This window comes from Pristis pectinata, chromosome 10 (assembly GCF_009764475.1).
Source record: "Pristis pectinata isolate sPriPec2 chromosome 10, sPriPec2.1.pri, whole genome shotgun sequence".
NCBI classification, from domain to species: Eukaryota; Metazoa; Chordata; class Chondrichthyes; order Rhinopristiformes; family Pristidae; genus Pristis; species Pristis pectinata.
Window position 1 is genome coordinate 39,281,253 of NC_067414.1, and position 22,806 is coordinate 39,304,058.

Below are 22,806 nucleotides of genomic sequence, written 5' to 3' on the forward strand. Positions count from 1 at the left end.
AAATCCCACATCAGGAAGAGGAGGCTGAAGAACAACCTCACATTTGAAAATGATAACATAGGAAAGTTATTTCTCATATGTAGAAGGCCAAAACAAGGGATAATAAATATGGACACTGATGAATCCAATGAGAAGTTCTTTGGCCAAAACAGAGAAAGAATGTGGAAGACTTCAACAAATAGCATGCATTAAAAGAAAGCCTACAAAGAACATAACTGATAAAGGTAGAATTGGATGACGAGGAAAAGCAAAAATAGCACAAATTTCAACCAGCCCATACACACTAACCAAGAAACAACCTACTTCTATGCTATTGGTCATTCTAAATAAAGAGGGGAAAAAAAAGTTGGGCTTTAAATAGGTGTTGTGCTCACCACACCTGTTTGAAAGTGCTGATCTTTTTAATGCATGATTTTGGTCCTAATTGCTGATTACCATCATTTGAACTTTCCTAAGAGCTGTTAAGAGAGCAGCTGTATATGCTTACTGGATGCAACCTTCATAGATCAGTATGAATGGGCTATCCAGACTTAATTCCACTGAAGATAATGGTTAACACACTGTATCATGGTTCAGGGAACAGGACAAAGTGATGTTTGAGCATGGCTGTGGAAGGGAAATGCCTCTGTTCTCTCCTGCAGCAACTGATAACTTCTGTAAAGTAGAGCAGCTCTGTACTTGTTCAGCTGAAATCTTTAGAGAGTTTCCATGATAAATCTTGATAGTGTCGGAGTCCAGAAGAAAAATGTGCCAAGTATTTCTCTGATATGCTTTAAATGTCCTCTTTGAACCTCCAGCAGTAAATGGATAGCAGGAGGTGACATAAGTTACTGGTGGGGATCAGGTACCTTAGATCTAGCGTTATGTAATGAGACAAGCCAATTAGAAAGGTAGGTTGATAGAGATAGATGGGAAAAGTAGATTTTAAGTAAGCACTAATACTGATTTCTTTTGGTGCTGGGTATGAAGAGATATGGGCACAGGATGGGAAAGTGGAATTACATGTGATAGTTCAGCTATCATCTTAATTGGTGAAAGCAGCTCAAAAAAACCCTAAAATTACCTACACCTACTCATGAAATCCTTTAAAATGACTCGTATACTCTGAATTGGTCAGATAATGTTAATTACTCCCCCAAAAAGCTGATCAAGCTGTTTAACAAGCAATCTAGCCAGCAGTTTTAGCTGTAAGTAGCTGCTTGGTTACTCTCAGTCTTTGGCTTTGTAACTTGGGTGAATTACAAACACTGAGATGCAGCCCCACTGCCCAAACTCAGGCCAGTGGTAAAGACCTGGGGAAAGCAGGGCAATTAGAAGAGTACTGAAGGAGTTTACCAGTTTTATTTTAATGGACAGTGTAGGAATTCCTTCTGATTTCACAAAACAGGACAGTCTCCTTGAAGGAAAGAAATGTGCCTGCCTTACCTAGGATCATTAATGCTATCTCTCTGAAATGACTGAACAAGGCTATTGGTTCAGAAGACAATTAGAGGAAAACTGGCTTTGTCAAAATTTCCCACATCTCATGAATGAATGGAGGAAATAAAAAATGTTGGGGCCTTATTTTGAGTGACACATGGGGTTCATTTAATGATTTCTGGTTAAGACGATCAAGACCCAAAGATCCTGCAAAGATGTGGGAAGTCAGGGAACCTCATGGTCTCCCTGATGACTATATCTGTGGGAAATGCACCCAGGTGCAGCTCCTGACAGACTGGGTCAGGGAATTGGAGGTGCAATTGGATGTACTCAGGATCATCCGGGATTCTGAGGATATCATGGATGAGAGTTTTAGTGAGGTGGTCACACCACAGGTGCAGGCTACAGATAGATGGGTGACCACCAGGAGAAGTAAGGGGAGTAGGCAGACAGAGCAGGGTTCCCCTGTGGCCATTCCCCTCACTAACAAGTATACCCTTTTGGATACTGTTGGGGCGCTGGAGCGCTGATCTTTCAAAAGCCAGCACCAGCAGCTGTGTCAGTGGCACTGTGCCTGGCTCTGAGGCAAAGAAGCAAAGAATGAAAACTGGCAGAGGAATAGTGATAGTGGACTTGATAGTAAGGGGCACAGACAAGCATTTCTGTGGCCGTAATTGAGACTCCAGGATGGTGTGTTTCCTCCCTGGTGCCAGGGTCAAGGATGTCTCGCAGTAGGTACAGTACATTCTGAGAGAGGAGGGTGAGCAGCCAAAGCTTGTAGTACATATAAGTACCAATGAAGTAGGGAGGGATGAAGTCCTGCAAAGTGGTTTTAGGGAGCTAGGTAGAAAATTAAAAAGCAGGACTTCCAGGGTTGTAACCTCAGGATTACTACCCGTGCCACGTGCCAGTGAGGTGAGAAATAGATACATAGTGCAGTTCAATATGTGGCTAAGGAGCTGGTGCAGGAGGGAGGGCTTCACATGTATGGATTATTGGGCTCTCTTCCAGGGTAGGTGGGACCTGTACAAACAAGATGGTTTGCATCTGAACTGGAGAGGAACCAATATCCTCACTGGAAGGTTTGCTAGTGCTACTCAGGAGGGTTTAAACCAGAGTGGCAGGGGGATGGGAACCACAGCAACAGGGCAACAGGTGGTAGCGTTGAGGGCAAGAAAGATGGTCTGACAAGTAAAACTGAAAGGAAGGACACCAAGGGACAGGCTAATAAACACGGTGGGACTGATGGGCTGAAATGTGTTTATTTCAACGTGGAGTATTATGGGTAAGGAGGGAGAACTTAGAGACTGGATCAGCACATGGTATTATGATGTTGCTGCCACTTAAAAAACCTGGACGCGTGAGGGACAGGACTGGCAGCTCAATGCTCCTGGGTTTTGTTGTTTTAGATGTGATAGAGAAGGGGGTAAAAGAGGTGGAGGGGTTGCACTATTCATAATGGAAAATGTCACAGCAGTACTCAGAGAGGACACGCTGGAAGGCTCATCCGCAGAGACAATTTTGTGGAGCTCAGAAATAGGATAGGTGCAATTACGCTGATGGGATTATACTATAGGCCCCCCAATAGCCACCGAGAGGTGGAGGAACAGACATGTAGACAGATTATGGAAAAGTGCAGAAACAACAAGGTTGTCATAGTGGGGACTTTAACTTCCCCAGTATTGATTGGAACTCCCTTAATACACGAAGTTTAGATGGGGTGGGATTTCTTCAGTGTGTCCAAGAGGGGTTCTTGAAACAGTATGTGGGGAGCCCAACTAGAGGAGAGAACATACTGGACCTAGTTTTGGGAAATGAGCCAGGCCAGGTGACAGACTTGATAGTGGGTGAACATTTTGGGAATAGTAACCACAACTCATTATGTTTTAAGATAGTTATGATTCAGGACAAAATTGGATCTTGTGGGAAGATACTAAATTGGGGGAGGGCAAATTATGACCAGATAAGACAGGAGCTAAGGGGCGTTGATTGGGAGCAGCTGCTGTCGGACAAGTCCACGTTTGACATCTGGGAGTTGTTTTAAGACCAGCTGATCAGAGTTCAGGATCAGCATGTTCCAGTAGGGAGTAAGGACAAGGATGGTAAGGGAACGTTGGATGACTTGAGAGGTCCTAAATTTAGTCAGGATGGAAAAGGAAGCATATGTAAGGTTTAGGAAACTAAAATCAGACTGAGCCCTTGTGGAATATAAAGATAGCAGTAAAGTGCTCAGGCAGGCAATTAGGGAGGCCAAAATGGGCTATGAAATGTCCTTAGCGAGCAGGGTCAAGGATAATCCCCAGGCATTTTATACTTGTATTAAAAAAAAACATACCTGAGGAGATGGTAGGTCCACTCAAGGATTAAGGAGGGAATTTGTGCTTGGAGTAAGAGCAAATGGCTGAGGTACTAAATGAGTACTTTGCATCAGTATTTACCAAGAAGGAATTGGAGGATAGTAAGAACAGAGTGGGGCATGCTAATTTGCTGGGACATTTTGAGATTAAGGAGGAGGTAGTGTTGGGTCTTCTGAAAAGAATCAAGGTGGATGTGTCCCCAGGGCCTGATGGCTTATATCCCAGAATACTGAAAGAAACTTTGACAAGGATCTTTGTGTCCTAATTAGCAACAGATGAGGTCCCAGAGGATTGGAGAGGAGCAAATGTTGTGCCTTTGTTCAAGAAGGGAAATAGGGATAATCCAGGTAATTATAGTCCAGTGAGCATCGCACCAGTGGTAGGGAAGCTGTTGGAGAGGATATTGAGGGATAGGATTTGTGCACATTTGGAAAGGCATGGCCTGCTAAAGGACAGTCAGCATGGCTTTGTCTGGGGCAGGTCATGTCTTACAAACTTGGTTGAGTTTTTTGAGGAGGTGACAATGGTGCTTGATGAGAGTAAGGCAGTGGACATTATCTACATTGACTTTGGTAAGGCATTTGACAAGGTCCCTTGTGGCAGGTTGATTCGGAAGATAAAGATGCATGGGATCCAGGGTGAATTGCAAGTTTGGACTTGGAACTGGCTTCCACAAAGAAGCAGAGAGTAGGGGTGGAAGGCTGTTACTCTCGCTGGAACTTCCACAAGGATTGGTGTTGGGACCTCTGTTGTTTGTGATATCTATCAATATGAAAATGTAGATGGGTGGATTAGCAAGTTTGTGGATAATGGAGCTATGGACAGTGTAAAGGACTATCAAAGAATACAGTGGGATATAGATCAGTTACAGATGTGGGCAGAGAAGTGGCAGATGGAGTTTAATCTGGGAAAGTGTGAGGTGATGCACTTTGGGAGGACAAATGAAAGGAGAAAATATACAGTTGATGATGGGCCCCTTAATAACATTGAGATACAGAGGGATTTTGGGTTCCAGGTCCATATTTCACTTGTCACTTTAAGTGATATCACTTGCAAGTGGATAAAGTGGTAAAGAAGGCGTATGGAATGCTTGCCTTCATTTCTAGGGGTGTTGAGTATAAGAGTGAGGAAGTCATGCTGCAATTATATAAAACTTCAGTCAGTCGGCAATTATAGTATTGTGTGCAGTTCTGATCACCCCATTAAAGCAAGGATGTGGAGACTGTGGAAAGGGTACAGAAGAGGTTTTCCAGGATGCTGCCCGGATTAGAGGGTATGAGCTATAAGGAGAGGTTGGACAAACTTGGGTTGTTCTCCCTAGAGCATCGGAGTCTGAGGGGAACCTGATAAATGTTTTTTTTTTAAATTGAGAGGCTTAGATAGGGTAGACAGTCAGAATCTTTTCCCCAGGGTAGAAATGTCAAACACCAGAGGACATGCTTTTAATGTTAGAAGGGGGGAAGTTTTTTATGCAGAGAGTGGTAGATGCCTGAAATGGGTTGTCAGGGGTACCTGTGGCTTCAGGCAGTTTGGTGGAGTTTAACAGGCTTTTAGATAGATACATGATTATGGAGGGAATATATGATACGCAGGAGGAGGATATTTGGTGTAATTTGGCATCAAGATTGGGACAACTTTGTGAACAAGATGGCCTGTTGAATGTTGTGCTGTTCTATGTTCTCTCCATGCCAAATTCCCATTAGTTTGAACAGATTTAGCAGTCCAAATCTGAAATGCACAAGAGCTTCATCCTTACCTTTGAGTGACATCTCAATTCAATTGATAGATACTTCCATCAGGTTTAGTAGCCAGATTTCCTTTGGAGTTAGCTCTGAGGCAGTTGGTGACTGTGTTGACTTGGGATTCTCCTTACATGTATCTGAAACCTCTGACTTTTCTGAAATGTAAATTAACATTGAATAGTAAATCGCCCTCCTGTGGTGAACCTTATACAAAGAGACTATGCCCTCCAAACCAATGTGAGTTTTAGACTTATCAAGAGACCAGCAACCTTTAAATTAAATGGGAATTAAGGAAAAATTTTTCTGACAGAGTTGTTTGTGGGAGCTAGAACTTGGCTAATTGGCTTGGCTACAAGGCTGAAGGCCAAGGGCTGACAAGCAGAACCAATTGAATGGCTTTATTTTGGCTAGTATAGACTAGAGGGATCAAATAGACCCCTCCTGTGCCTTAAATTTATAATATTCGGCTTGTTCCAGTTCTCTAACATAATTTTGAAGCTAAAGCATTCCACTGCCTTTTTCTAATTCACTTCTAATTATGTCCTTTGCAAAAGTACCAAGCAAACTCTTTAATTCCTTGAATTAAATAAGAGAAAATAATAACCGGACTGGCCAATTTGTAGAAAGTTAATCAAGTGCTGAAGATGATTACCAAATTCATTCTGTCTGCTCACCAGTGCACCGAGGATAATTCCAAGCTCCAGAAATGATTAAGAGATGGACCATGAGGCTGGTCTCTGTGGTAGAGGCTGAGTTATGAGGAAAGATTTTAAAAACTTATTCTGATTTTAAAGGAGGCAAACAAGAGAGGTCCTTTCAGAGATGTATAAGATTATAAATGGGGCAGGAAAGGTTGCTCTTGGAGAACTTCCTCCTGATTGTAGAACAAGGGAATGCAGCAAAAGAACTAAAAACCTGCTAGGACTATTCAGGACCTGAGGATTTTCCAAAGAGCTTTATACCAAATTAAATACATCTGTAGTGTAATCTTGTGCATGGAAAATACAGCAGTCAATTTGTGCAAAACAATCTCCCACAAACAGCAATGTCTGATTCCTGTTTTAGCGATATTGTTTGTGGGGTGGATATTGGACAAGTTACTGGAACACCATTACAAATCAGTAGTCAAGTTGAGGAATGAGAGTATAGTGTGCAATCATTTACTTACAAAGCCAAATCCATGCTCCTCCCTCAAGAAATGTTTCCTTTCACTTTGGTTTTCCTTGGTGGTCCAGTTTTTAGGAAGCCTCAAGGGATAAATGGCAGAGATTTCCAGCAGGAATGATTCTGGTCTAATTGCCATAATGGTTGGCATACGAATGTTCAGGACATGTTTTTCTAAGAATGGATTATGTTGCAAAGTGAAAGATTGAATTTCTTTTTTTTTTACCTCTGACATAAATGTACTGCAACTGTGCCATTTAACTACTAAATTACAGTTAAGATTTGCAGTTGTCCGTGGTCCAAGTAAACATATCTTTATAATATTAGTTAATTTTCCCATAGAAACTGGTAATTTCTGGCATATGAGCCTGATCAAGCTTTTTGCTTCATTGCCCTATACAGAAGCTAATTCCAGGCATTAGGCAATGAATTTACTCGGCAAGGAACAGAATGGAGCAGCTGGGAAGCAGACCGGGCTCCAATATGTAGACTTCAGCTGACACAATGATTTCTTGGTTGGGTGATAGTAGGATTGTGCCTGCTGGGAGCCTCCACTACTGATTTCAAAGTGCCTATAAATACTTGTAAATTACCCGCAAATACATATCAGTGTCAGCTTTTATTCTTGAAAGGGCATAACTTAACTTTCCCATCTGCCAGCAGTGCCCTGTGCTTTGTTTGAGGTAAGGAATATGAGTGTTAATCCCGGACCAAATATAATTGCCCTCGGTTGCTCTGTTTGTTAGAGACCTTGAGTATAAAACTAAATTGGAAACAATCCATCTTCCCTGTAGGCTAAAGCCTTGAGCCCAACTGTTACCTTTCCCGAAAGCCCAGCTCTACTCTCTAATGGCTTGGCACACTAGGCCTAAGACCATTAGGAACAGGAGTAGCCCATTCAGTCCATTAATCTTTTGATAAATTCATGTCTGATCCAACTTTCTTCATCCAGCTTCACACCCATTCCCTATAATCCTTGATTCTCTTACCAGTTAAAAATCTATCAATCACAACTTTGCACATTTTTAAGGATTTATCCTTCACACCTTTCTAGGGTAAGGAGTTCCAAAGTATCACCAGCCTGTGAGATGTTCTTACTCTTTTTTTTAAACTTTCTCAGTAGCATCAGAGGGTGGTTGGGGCGGTGGTGGAGGCAGGTACATTGGTCAATTTCAAGAGATTACTAGATAAGCATATGGAGGAATTTAAAATAGAGAGATATGTGGGAGGAAGGGGTTAGATAGTCTTAGGCAAGGTTTAAAGGTCGGCACAACATTGTGGGTCGAAGGGCCTGTATTGTGCTGTACTGTTCTAAAGCATGAGGGTGACCCACAATGTTGATTTAACACCAAACAATTGCATAGTACAGTTTCTACACCCCTATATTTTGTTATAAGCTCCCCCAAGATTGATTATCTGGTTTTGGGCAACACCTTGTTCACTAATCTAGATAAGAGGAGAAACTCAGTGCCAATGCTAATGTGGACTAAACATGATTGCCTTTGGCTGGTCTCTTTGTTAGAGACCGAACACTCAGTGCCAATGTTAATATGGGGAATCATCCACACTCCTCATGTTTAAAATTGTGAAGCTGACCTCTTTCTGACCAAAGCTACTTAAAATATTTGTATTGTACTGTGGAAGTAATGAAGAAATTTTGATACTGAATTCTTGTGTGTCTGCAGTGAAAAGGTCCAGCAATATGAGAAAGACAAACTTTTCAGTCCTGCTGATTTGAGGCAGTAAGATCCATCAAGGAATTACTCTTCCCCATTGATTGGAGGAATAAACCTGTGGGTTACACAGTGAAGACAAAGTTGGACTTTGCCAATGAACTCAGCACTGTGAATTTGACCTTTTCCACTGATGTCCTCTCCCTTGTGTTGCTGCAGGTTGTTGCCATTGGTTATCTTCATTCCCATCTAAGGGACAATCTTAGCTTCAAAGCACAGATCAAACATACACATCAGCAATGTGAGTAAAGTAACCTCAGCACAAGTATTGTGAGCAAAGCCTTTCACGCAAGCATGCAAGAAAACACCTGTGATATGTCAGCACCTGTTGACGTACTTCCCTGTCAGGTCTTCGGCCTGTTCAATTGCCATTAGGTTCTTGCTCTCTCTGGTGAGTCCAAATGCCAAATTAATTTTGTTGCAATTGAACAATTAAGATATTGAAACTGACAACCTGTCCCTCTCATGGGGTTTGCTCATATGGAGCCTAATGTACTGTTGTTGAAAGTGGATGTTGGCATGTTGGATTTGATTTCCTGACACTCTTGCAATTATCTATGGCTTATCACCCAGCTGAACCCACACGCATGTGTTCACCCAAATTATAAATTCCCCATGATGTTAGTTTCAGTGGAGTGCATGATATTGTTAAATCTATCAAATCCACACGGGCCTGATGATGAGCTTTTGTTTATTTAAAAGAATTATTTCAATGTTTATTTTCCATTATAATTTATCCCTTCAACCAAGCTGTAAGGAGACCCTTTTTAGGCGATATGGATATTTGTTAATGCTTTAATATGAATTAAGGCATTACTGCAGGATGCAAAGCTTTGTATTCCAAATGTGACAAACATACCCACTGAATCCATCACTGCCATCACATAATGAATCATTGCAATCTTGTTTATTTTTTAATAAGACTTTATAACTCATTTATAACAATTTTCCCTGATCCCTTTGATTTCAAAACAACAGCTGCAGAGAAATGCAATGAGATAATGTCAGAGTTAAATCATGTGTTTGCAGTGGTGCCTAATTATTCAAACATCACCTTAACATTGAATGTAATAAGTGAGAATGACTGAAAGTCTTGAGTGAGAATAAAATGTTTCACAAGTCTTCCACAAATAGAATCCAAAATTCTGATTCCATAGGCTCCAACATTTCAACTAAATTCACCATGTGGTACAAGTTGACCAGGCATTCTCTTTGTGTTCCACAAACTTTACCGATGATCAACTGCGTCGGGCAAACATTAATTTCTTGTGGAAACATCAGTATCCAGGGAGGTGTGTCTAAAGAGATTACTGACATTCTCTTATCAGTAAACAAAAGGGTAAGCAGGAGACAAATACCCTAATCTCTTTGTAAATCATTTTCTAAAGATATAATTTCTTCCAGAGGAAAGAAAGATCACGCTTTAAAATTCCAGTCATTTATTTTTGTCCTGAAGCAATATATCATTGTCAAATGCTTTGTCTGTCAGCTCCACAGTGTGCTGGTTACATCTGTGGACACCTACAGCCTACTGGGAGATTTCATGGTGGCTTTTTGTTCTGTGGCAGCAGGTGTGAGGTCATCACAGAGCTATTAGCTTTGCCATGGTAATAAAACTAAATCAAATGAATACAGTAATATTACTATTCTCATTTGTGTGGGGGGAAAATGTCTGCAGTTAATTTTAATACACTGTTGTAATTGCTAACTAGTCCTTAAAGGGATAAAGAAATTATATTCAGTTTTGGATCTGCTTAGTTGAGAAGTCACAACTATGAAAATACAGGTTCTTCTATTTCCCTTGCTTTGGTGTTGCAGAAGCTTTTGTAATGTTGCTGTAAAATGTCGCTGACTGCTGCAAAAGAAACAGAGTTGGTTTAGTTCAGTAATTAAATACTAGCTGCTAACTGTTGTGATATGACTGGCATTTTTTCTATCAAAAGCTACTTAAGATAAGTGGTTGATAAGGTTGTGGGAGAAAAAAATACAGCGTTTAGTTTTGGATAATATGTGCTATTTTCAAATCCATCAACGGCCCATGGGTCTGTCGAGGAGATTTTGCTTCTTTAACTGAATAAGAATGAGAAAAGAGGAAAATTAAGACATCAAAAACTCAGCTGGATTCAAGCCGCATTCCCCTTCAACCAGCTTGATAAACTTAAGCTGAAAGACTGCTTTCTCTTATTTCCTATAACAAAAGTAGGACAATGGGTGGCCACTGACCGGGCTTTTTTTCTTATTACGATGAGACATTATGCTAGGAATCTCCATTCAGTTGAAGATAATGTGCAGTCACATCGGCCTTGTTGAGGCCAGAGCTCAATTTATTTCTGGGGACCTCTCCTTTTAATTTAATCCTGGCTATACCGATTGGCATGCCAGGAAGCTGAAGAAAGTAAACGAGAACATCACCAGCCCGTCTTCAGATCCATCAAAGGTTGACATAATTAGTGGCGTTTCTGCAGCTCATTCATAACTCTCAGCTTTGGCTGTGGGAAGAACTTTGACAGCAATGCACTCAAGAACTTTGAGTGGCATTTGGAGCCAAGAAGGGGCTGACCTATTGTCTGAAGGGGCTTGTCTGTTTTCTTTCGCATTATGACAATGTTTACCTGCCTTTTTTAAAACGTAACCTTAATTCTGTTTTCTTTGTTACAGGGTAGCAAAGTAGAAGTTTGAGAGAGAGCTGTTATATTATTTGTTGTACAAGACTACCTTCTCCTGGTATAACAAGCTTTTATTTTAATAAAAGACAATTGGTTATGTGCTAAGTTTTACCAGGACGTTCAAATTCTGTAACAGTTCCACTTGCCAGTCCATACAAACTTAAATAATTATTACTTGTGTGCTTCAGGACAGCTAGGATGTAGAAGAAGCTGTAGATAACATTTGGAGTTAAGCAACTTCACACTTGAAAACCTAATCAGCTGAGTAAGTGATGTGTAATGGCATTAAATGTTGATTAAGCCAGACACGCTTAGATGTATTTGTGTACAAAACACCAGAAGCAACTTTAACAGAGTGTGGCACCATTTTAATCACAATTTGAAAAGTCTGGGCCTTCAATTTGTTCCATTTTGCAGTGGCACATATTGCTCTAAATGACGCATGTTTATGTGTGATGAGCGTTAAGTTTCTCAATTCTCCATTCTCCCTTTAAGAAGACTGATTCCTGTGTATAATAGGCCTATTATGTGATGCACCACATCAGAGCCAATACATTAGTGTGGAACATATTGTCACACATTAGGTCCACAGGACTGTTTTGATTATAATTATTTTTTTTCACCATAATGTACCTAATTGACTCATATTGAGGGAAAGTAACCACAACTGGTAGTCAATAACCTTGCATCAATTTTAAGCTTGCAACCAAAACTGAATTTATTTCTCTTTTTTAAAAAAAGATGAAATTCATGTTTTTTTTTGGCTGTTTGATTTGTACCATTACTATTTTTAATCTCCTTCCTCACTTTCTCTTTTCTCTACTGTGGTTGTTTGTGGGTGTACCACAAAACTGGCAGAAAGTGCTGGAAAAACTCAAAAGGTCAGTTAGTACCTGCAGAAAGAGAAACAGAGTTAACATTTTGAGTTGATCTTCTTTTATCACCAGACGCATCCACTCCTCCCCTTTCAGCATTGTGAAGGAAAGTTTCCCTCCACGAGTTCCTGGTTCAACCTTCTATCTCCATTAACACTCATTGCCTTTCTCACACCATCTTCTCATGCAACTGTAGGAGATGTAATAGCTGTCTTTTTATCTCTTCCCTTCCCATCCAGGAACCTAAAAACTCCTTCCAAATGAAGTGGTGATTACTTGCACTTCTTCCAATATAGTGTATCACATTTGGTGTTCACGATTTGATTGTGAAAACTGTCAAAATGTAAACTCTGCTTCTTTCACATATGCTACTTGAATATTTCAAACATTATATGGTTTTATTTGATGTTTCCAATATCTGCAGTTTTTGCTTTTTAATCTCATTTCTGAACATCCACTATTACATTTGCTGATAAACTGAATCATCTCAGGAGGAATGAGAGGAACATGTGCTTACATTTTCACCGTTCATGCCTCACCTTCTCTTCCTCAATCATCTATGTACATGGACCAAAGTGCACGTCGAAATGGATCTTGACTCTACTGTTTAACATGGATATCATCTGTATTGCAGCTTTGCTAGTTTAGCAGCTCATTTTTAGGCATAGGGCTGCTCCTGCTCAACTTTGCTTTAAACCAGGTTTAGTCCATAATTCAACAGTAATTGTGGAGTGAGGGATGTCCTTGGCCATGACGTTATAGATTGTGGAGCTGCTGATGCTCCATAGAATCTCATGAATGCACAGTTTTGAGTTGACTCATGTGTTTCAAGTCTATCTTATTTAACATGACGATAATGCCACACAACATTATCACAGTAGTGTAACCAGTAGAGTTGCTACCTCACTGCTCTGTGACTTGGGTTCAATCCTGACCCCAGGTGCAGTCTGTGTGGAGTTTACACATTCTCCCTGTGATTGCATGGGTTTCCTCTGGGTGCTCTGATTTCCTTCCTTATCCTAAAGACATGTGGGTTGATAGATTGATTGGCAACTGGAAATTGCCTCTAGTGTGTAGGTGAGAGGTAGAATCTGAGGAAAGTTGATGGGAATGTGGAGAGAATAAAATAGGATTAGTATTAATAGGTGCCTGATGGTTGGTATGGACTTCATGGGTTGAAAGACCTGTTTCCGTACTGTGTGACTCTAACACGGTGGTAATGCCTTCACTACAAGGAGTATAACAACTCAGGAGATGATTCCCCAGCACCTTCTCAAGAGAAATTAGTGAAGAACATTAACTGGTGTTCTGCCAGAGATGCACACCTCCCAAGAGTGAATAAATTAAAATTAAAACTGTGCTAGTAGTTGCCAGGATGACTTTTACCTTGAAATTTTCAATGTATGGTTCCTTTTAAGTGGCAGATGCCAGCCAAATCTTGCAACTTGCAGTGTAGTGTGCATCAGTCACAAAACACACAGCATGTATGTCAGGACAAATTCTTCTATCCATTTTCCCACTGAAACCAATCAAACAATAAGAAAGCATTGCATGGAGAAACATGAGACTGCGGATGTTAGAATCTGGAGCAAAAAATAAACTGCTGGAAGAACTCAGCAGGTCAAGCACCAGCTGTGGAAGAAAAAGAGATGTGTCAAAATTTCAGGTTGAGACCCTGCACCAGGACGAGGGGGAAGAGGAAAGATAGCAAGTATATGGAAGTCTGGGGGAGGGGTGGGACAGAGGCTGGTAAGTGATAGGTGGAACCAGATGCGGGTGGAATGATAGACAGATGGAGCCAAATGGGAGTGGGTGGGAATGGAAAAGGCGAACAAAGAAAGAGAGAATCTGGGAGCTGGTGGGAGCTGTTTCCGTACTGTGTGACTTTATAACATGGTGGTAATGTCTTCATTACAAGGAGTATAACAACTCAGGAGATGATTCCCCACCACCTTCTCAAGAGAAATTAGGGGGTGTAGGTTACCTAAAATTGGAAAATTCAACGTTCGCACCATTGGGTTTGTTACGAGCCAGGTTGCTATTTGGTGCATGTCCTTTTAAGGCACCTGGACAGTAAAGTAGTAGTGTGTTTATGTGGTGTCATCACGACAGCAAGATTACAATGTGCTGACGGTTTTGGTCAGTGAGTCTGGGAAGAGAGAGAGAGAGAGAGAGAGAGGGACACACTGACTGCTGGTCTCTGTAACAATGGATGCAGAACAATAGCTGTGTCTGTCACTACAATCCATGTATGGATTTTTGGAGCAAACAAGTGGAGTCCACTTTGTTGTTAACTTGTAGTGGGAAACAGGTATTTGTGTGGGCAGCCACGTATCGAATGCCTTCGGGGTGGCAGATACTTCAGAACAAAGTAGCGGAGATCATCAGTGACTGAGGGGTCGTATGGGTTCCATCGTGGAACATGTGGATTTTGTAAATTCTCTCTATATTCTCTCTACATTTTCTCTTCAGTCAATGGTGGTTTTGCAAAAGCCTCTGCTCACATTACACCTTATGACTTGCTGAACTGAACTTTGAGAACTATTCTTTGACTTGGGGGTTTGGGAATTTGCCACACACACACTTTGAATTTAGTTTTGGGGTTAATGCTTGATATCTAACGTTTTTACTTTTCTTATTATCATAAGTAGTTATTAATAAAATAGTTTCTAACACTTATACATGACTCGGTGTGTTTCTTTTGTTGCTGGTATGTAACAGGTTGTAGACTGCCCAAGTGGGAAATGAAGGTGCTGTCCTTCTAGTTTGCGTTTGGCCTCATCATAGCAGTGGAGAGTGCTGAGGGCAGACAGGTTGGTATGGGAATGGGAGTTGAAATGACATGCATCCAGAAAGCACTGCATGTTCATTATAACACAGCTTTTGCAAAAGTACTGCCTGATAAGCTTGATAGGCCTCTATGTGCAGCAGGTCCAAAGGAGTAATATTGAGCAAGGTGTTAGACCAATCCAACTGTTCTCATAGATGTTCCTGTTCTTTGGGTGAGGATAAAAATGCCCATATACTTTGAGACTTTTAGTTAGTGGATGTAAAAATGGCTGTGAGCTTCTGGAGAGAAGATGAACAGTAGCTGCTTCTCACACATTCATTGTAGGAGGTTCACATCATGGTAGAGTTGGTGTTCCAGTGAAAATATTTCAGTGATGCCGTATTACAAATCAGTGAATTTTAAAGAAAAGTCCACTTGGTCATGTTTAAGCTATTACAAATAACTCTGATGGTTATTCAATCCACCCTGCTTTGCAAATTTTCCAGCTGAATGGTAATAGTGCAGTGAGCACCATGCAGCTCCTTATTACTGCTATTGTAAAATCTTCTACAAGATGTCTAGTTTTAAAAGGAAGTAATGAAGCTGCTTATAAATTTACAGAGATAAGAAATATTTATAGCTGTTGGATCTGTAGCTGCAATGGGAAATTAAGTGATGGACATTTTCTGTCAGAGTGCAGAAAGGTTAAAAGTAAGTTGTATTTGATAGTCTCAAAAAGATTGCAGTGACTCACTGGAATTTTATCTTCTGCAGTTGGGTGACAGCAACTGCTATCTTCCACTGAACGCCTTTTTCTGCATTGCATGCAATGTACCTGCCAAGGCTGGAGACTTGTAGTTAGCCAGTATTCACCCATTCCCCCAAATCTGCTGTTCCATGCCAAGAGGATGCACAATTTAACACTTATGTACACTGACTGAGATTTCTCACAAAGGTGATCTTTCACTTATTTACTATCTTCATTTTGTTATTTGTCAATTAAGAATCTGAAAAACATCTTTCCATTAATGAAAAGCATGAATCATAATGATCTAGAAATCCATACGTATGACAGTTTTACACATAAGAAAATCGATTATCTTTGGAGGTGAATGGAATTGCAACCATCTACAGACAGTCCCCAGGTTACGATGGGGTTCTGTTCCTGAGAACTGTTTGTAGCCCGAACTGTTCATACGTCGGAAACAAACACTAACTAGGACCTGTGAGGCAGCAGCTCTACTGGCTGCACTGCTGTGATAACATTGTGTGGCATCATCATTGTGTTAAATTGGACAGACTTGAAACACATCTGTGTGGGAGAGGATCACAGAAAAAGCTGTAATGGTAGAGTAAGAAGGCTTGGGAAGAGTGGCCACCACCCGGCCTCACAGACTCGGCGAGTGAGTCTGTTCAGCGCTCTCAGCCGTGCTCGGCTCGACCCAGCCCCCGATTGTTGCACCTCGGGTGGAGGGGGAGTAGAGGGTGGTGGTGGGGAGAGAAGGCACGCAGAATTGTCCAGTTCCCACCCAGCAGAAGATGCCTGCACCCAGCAAACCCATCCCCATCCATCCCTGCTGGTCCCCCAAGTGCTCGTTTGTATCTACAGGATGTCCCTAAGTTGGGCATTTGTAACCTAGGGATGATCTGTAACTGTGCCATTCCAAAAACTGAGCTGAGGATTTCTAAGCACGTTATGCTTGTGCCAGTGATGTGTTTTCTGCTTCAGGTGAGGATGAGATGATGTAATTCCTTCTTGTGTTGTCCTGAGCTGCACCTGCCATTGAGGAGAAGATGCATTTTGATGGAAATCCACCCAGGAAAGATCCTGCATTTACTTCCTCTTATCTGAAAACCATTGTCCCCCATCCTCACTGATCTCACTCCTATTTCTCCAGAGGTCCATTTCTTCCTGACTTTACACCACTCAGCTTCCCACTGACTTCCTGATCACATCCATCATTTCCCACTAATTCCTTAAAAGGCCTGATCACCCTCTGAGCGCTCTGTCCTTTGTTGCATTACCAAATCTCCCACCCTCACCTGGACCATGTCTTGGAATTACATGTTGCTTTTCTTCACACACACCTCAGGCGCTAATGAATTTTGTTGTGATGAGACCATGATAAACCACTGGTGCACTCCACAAAGACCTTTTCGTGTGCCTCTTTGGCTACAGAGAGTTTCTAAGCTATAGTTTCTCTATAAGAACTAAAAACATTATCTCACATGATCTACAATGTTTAATTATTATTAGGTTTTTATTAACAGGTTGTGAATATTGCTGGCTTGGCATTGTAAATGAGATAAAAGTCGATGATGGTATGTGATTAACAAAGAACATAGAACATAGACCAATACAACACAGGAACAGGCCCTTCGGCCCATGATGTTGTGCCGAACTAATTAAGTCAATGACACCTAATCCCTTCTCCCTGCACATGATCCATATCACTCCATTATCTGCATATTCATGTGCCTATCTAAGAGTCTCTTAAACGCCTCTATCATATCTGCCTCCAGCACCAACCCTGGAAACGCATTGCAGACGCCCACCACTCTCTATGTAGCAGATAAACTTGCCCTGCACATCTCCTTTGAACTCTTCCCCTCTGACGTTAAATGCATGCCCTCTCATGCTAGACATTTCAACCTTGGGAAAAAGACACTGGCTGTCTATTCTAAGACACAAGAGATTTCACAGATGCTGGAATCTGGAGCAACACACACAAAATGCTGGAGGAACTCAGCAGGCCAGGCAGCACCTATTGAGGGAAATAAACAGTCAACATTTCGGGTCGAGACCCTTGATGAATGGTCTCGATGCAAACTGTCAATTGTTTATTTCCCTCCGTAGATGTTGCCAAACCTGCTGAGTTCCTCCAGCATTTTGTGTGGGCTGTCTATTCTACCTATGCCTCACATAATTAAGGTAAGAAGTGCAACCAGTGATACAATGACGAATTTTTAAATGGCTTTTGACCTTTTGTCAGTATGTTTGTTGACTTTCATTATGGACACTCAATAAACTATGGCAAAAAGGAATGATTCAGCTATAAATTTCATGGTCAAAAATCTCTGCCAATCAAGCTTTCCCTATTCTTCAAGGTGCACTTTGTAATAACTTCGTCTTGAGATAAGAAGGGAAAATTCTGTGACTCTTTCTGTTATTAGTAATTGAATAACCCAAATTTCAGTTGTATTTTGTTGATATAAAGTAAACACTAGAAACACACAGAAGGGCAATTAGAATCTGAATGGATAAGTTAATGTTTTTAGGAGTACAGAACATCACTGGAACCAAAAAAAAGATGAAAGATGAACAAGCTCTTTAATTGAATGCGAACAAAGGATGCAGATGGTGTGACAGAGGGATATCTTATATAACCTGGTTAAGAAACACAAGATACAAAGATGAGTGGGATGATATGGAATAGAAATTAAGGACAAGAGAGAAACAAAGCCCTGTGAATAACTAAAGCAGTGTGAGGTAACCCAAGAACAGATCCACAGCCTGTAGATCATATCAGAAACTGAAACTGGAGAAGCTGGCAAAAATAGGATATAGTCCATTTGCCCCAAAGAAAAGAAAGGCAGGCCCACAGGGACAGGGCAAGCTCTGCAACTAGTATCGGTACTCAGCCCTTTGAGGAAGTTCAAAGGGATGATTAGTAAAAGCAATTTGTGATTGGCTCTTTTCTTTCATTTTCAGTAACAAAGTCATATTCAGTGCAATCAGACATTTAAAACTTGTGCATTGCTGCCATTCTTTGGAACAGGCAAAAAGTAATGAATGGGAAAAATAACTCCACCAACCCATTTCAGGCCTATTGTTCCTGATTTTCACCTCCTTAATAGGAACTTGCAAAAATCAGTATGCTCAATAATCATCAGAAACCAAGAGGTTATTTGTTTCCAATTAATTCTACTGGTCATTTTTACCATTTGTCTGACATTTTTATCACAGAATATTTCTGTTTCAAAATTATAGCAAACTCAAGGTAAATAATAGATTCTTTTCAGCCTAAATTTTGTCTGTAGTATTTTAGGTCTTGCTATTTTATCTAAAATGATGTATGGATTCTTTACATTAATCACATATTAGGGAAGCATCATGAACACCTATTATGGTAAGTTCCTTTCCCAGTGCCATTAAATAGGAAGCATTACCACAGTAAATCTGTTGGGTATAAACAAATCTGTATCCAGGACATCCATTTTCAAGGTAATACAAGGTAACAAACACATTTGCAAACAGCCTTTATAAAAAAAAACTTGTTTCATTTCTTCCTCAACAAAATGAATCCAGAATGTGAGTTTTGAACTTGCTGGATTTAAATAAGTTTACTATTGATAGTTCACGCTAGATCTGTAGTTAATGGATCCTTTTCATTATAGGAGCAAAATTCAGAATGTAACTTAACTAAAATCACTTGCTTTAATTTCATTAGATGGTCAGTCAGTCAACTCTGGCCTTAGGTGACATCTTATTCTAGTGGAAATCAAAGCAAGATTCCTGAAGTGATAACTCTTTTGTGTCAGCATAGAGGAGGATTTGGTTGTATGAGATTGCTTGCCTCAGTGGCAATGGATTTAGACCCTGGATTCCTTTATTTAATTACCGCACACCCAGCACTGTGTTATGTGAATGCTTGGATGACTGATTCATTCTGGTGTAGACTTTGTTGCACTGTAAACACTTGTTGGCATCTTTAAGATCCTTGTTGGTGTTCAAACAGAATTAATTTGATGTCAGAAGAGATTAAAGACAGGTTGACCTGTGGTACACCAGGAAAGGAATCTCTATTTCACTGGAAGTAACAAAAGCTGGTTAAAATGCCCAAGACCTGACCATATAAAAAACATTCTTTCAAGTTGCTCGTCTCTAAAATTAAATGAGGGCACGTCCTCTGATTATAAACAAACTTGTTGGGCTTTTTTGACAATATTACAGTGTTCAAATTCAAATATATTCAACAAAATGTGAAGCTTAAGATTTTAGCTTTGTGCTGTGACAAACTGATAGTGTGCAAAACATAAGAACATTAGCTTAAACAAGAATAAGAACAACGATCTTAAACAAGAATATTTTAAAATTCTGTACTCAGTTGCTGGGAAGTATTCAACTCTATGAAATGCTCCTTATGATGTCAATTGAAGACTATGTTTAACTTTGGATATCAGATATCGGGAAATTTATAGCAATGTTCCTTAGTTACGATTGTATTGAGTAGAATGCAAATACATCAAAGGCAGATGTTTAGAAATTCTACAATGTAATGTAATATGCATGTGCATTACACATTAACATTCTGGAAAGTCAATCAATCGCTCACTGAGACTTAGGACTCACTCAGTTAATCCCAAAGTTTATGATTTTGGTTGCATCCTCTCCTTATGAATGAAGCAGGAATACATGGAGGTACCTGTGCATGTATTCAACAGAAAGGAATGCATGAACTTGAGAAGTGTTTCAACAAATCTGTAAATGGTCTGCCTGAGTACTTCAGAACATGGAGCCTTTATTGGGAACTGTCTGCTGGATGGTGTACTTTGTGAAGATATTTACTCCTTGCTGTGGCACTGCCCCTCCTGGTTGTGATTTCCACACTGCCACAAAATCTCAAACCTCTTTCCCAACATCTAGTCGCAAATCACCCTGATCTCTTCCAGTCTAAACTTTGAGGTCCCAACCCATCCCAACTGAAAATCCAACTGCTTGCATCTCATGCCTGTGACATTTCTGTATTCTTCCACTCACTCTGCAATGGGGCAGAAGTTGAGGAAAGGCCCCTGAGGACATGAACTGTATAAAGCCTATTTTTCTGGCTAGGTGACTTGGGTGTTGAGTGTAATAGAATTTTGCAGTGGTGGTCCTCATGAAAAACATGCATTGATTTGCTGGATACTGCACAGCTACCACACTTTTCCAGGTGTCAGGGTAATTCTAGGCCTGGAGGCTTCAATAAATTGTAAATCCACTAGATTTAAACCCTAGTGCCTCATCCTGTTTGGTTAGGCAAAAGGTTCAAGTAGTAAGGAATTATTGGAGAATATTTTTAGGGACAGGATTTACTCGCATTTGGAAAAGCCTAAACTTATTAACGATAGTCAGTAGGGCTTTATGCAGAGGAAGCCCTGCCTAACAAATTAGAATGAGCTTTTTGAGATGATTGATGAGGGTAGGGCAGTGGATGCTGTCTATGTGGACTTTAGTAAGGCATTTGACAAGGTCCCTCATGGTAGTCCAGTCTAGAAGATTAAGTCAAGTGGGATCCACAGTGAGTTGGTAAATTGGATCCAAAATGGCCTTGGGAAGTGAGAGGGTAGTGGTGGAGGATGCTTATTCTGACTGGATGTCTGTGACCAGTGGCGTTCTGCAGGATCAGTGCTGAGACCTCTGTTGTTTGTGTTATGTATTAATGATCTGGAGAAAAACGTAGGTCGTCTGATTTGTAAGTTTGTGGATGACACGAGAATTGGTGGAGTTGTGGATAACGAGAAGGGTTGTCAAATAATATTGCAGGATATAGATTAGCTGGAAATGTTGGCAGAGAAATGGCAAATGGAGATTAATCAAGACAAGTGTGAGGTGATGCATATTGAGAGGTCAAATGCAGGAGGAAAGTATACAGTAAATGGCAGGACCCTTTGGAACATTGATGCACAGAAGTATCTTCGGGTGAAAGTCCATATCTCCCTAAAAGTGGCAACATAAGTGGATAGGGTGGTAAAGAAGGCGTATGACATGCTTACTTCATCGGTTGGGGCATTGAGTATAAAAGTTGGGAAACCATGTTGCAACTGTATAAGACTTTGGTTAGGCCACATTTAGAGTACCACACTTTAGGAAGGATATGAAGGGTATGAAGAGGGTACAGAAGAGGTTCACCAGGATGTTGCCTGGATTGGAACATATTAGCTACAAGGAGAGGTTGGATAAATTTGGATTGTTTTCTCTGGAGTGTCAGAGGTTGAAGGGGTGACCTGATAAAAGTATTTAAACTATGAGAGGCACAGATAGAGTCTTTTTCCCAGGGTGAAAATATTAAATACTCGAGGGCGTAAGTTTAAGGTAAGAGGGGAAAAGTTCAAAGGAGATGTGTGAGGCAAGTTTTTTTTACACAGAGGGTGGTAGGTGCCTGGAACCCACTGCCATGGGAGGAGGTGGAAGCAGATATGACAGCAATGTTTAAGAGACTTTTATACAGAGTCATGAACAGGTAGGGAATAGAGGGATATGGATCATGTGCAAACAGATGGGATTAGTTTGGCATCATGGTTAGCATAGACGTGGTGGGTTGAAGGGCTTGTTGCTGTGCTGTACTCTTCTATGCTCTAAGGGTCTTCAACCTGAAACATCAACTCTGTTTCTCTTCTCATAGACACGGCCTGACCTGCTGAGTTGTTCCAGCATCTTCTGTTTTTATTTTAAGCAAAAATACCTGGAGTAAGCTGCTGCAAGTTTCAAAATCCGCCATCAGCACTTGTTTCCTCACCTCTGCCCAGCAGTGGCAAATCTTCCCCCCCACCCCCATGCCAGTTGAAGTGTTACAATAATTAATCGAGACTGATCTTGTGAAGTTTGCTGGGAAAATGTCAGATATTTGAACAGACATAGTTTGTCCCCACTGCACCAGATCACGCTGGGGAGCACCTCTAAAATGATCTCTAAAATAAGTCCCCCTCCCCCTCTAAAATGATCCTCAGTGAAATTCACCCTATTGGTGCTTTCCTACTTGTTCACTTCAAGTCACCTAAAAATTCAGCAAGGGTTAATATTAAGCCTTATTTAGAGAAATAAAGGTCTAGGCTATGTGGGAAAGTCAGCAAACAAAGTGTTGTAATATGTGGTGCTTATTGAACAGGGGTGCTGTGAAAGAGTACAGTAGGGAACATTTCACTATTGATCCTACAGTATTGACTGTATTTATTGCTGATAGAAAGTCCAATAATTACATTTTGTTTTATATCCCACATTGCTGATGATCTCCAGCCTGATGTTACTAAAAACCATTTTACCAAAGTTTGAAAAACAACATCACCCGATGAATAAACCGAACAAGTAGGGAAAGCATAA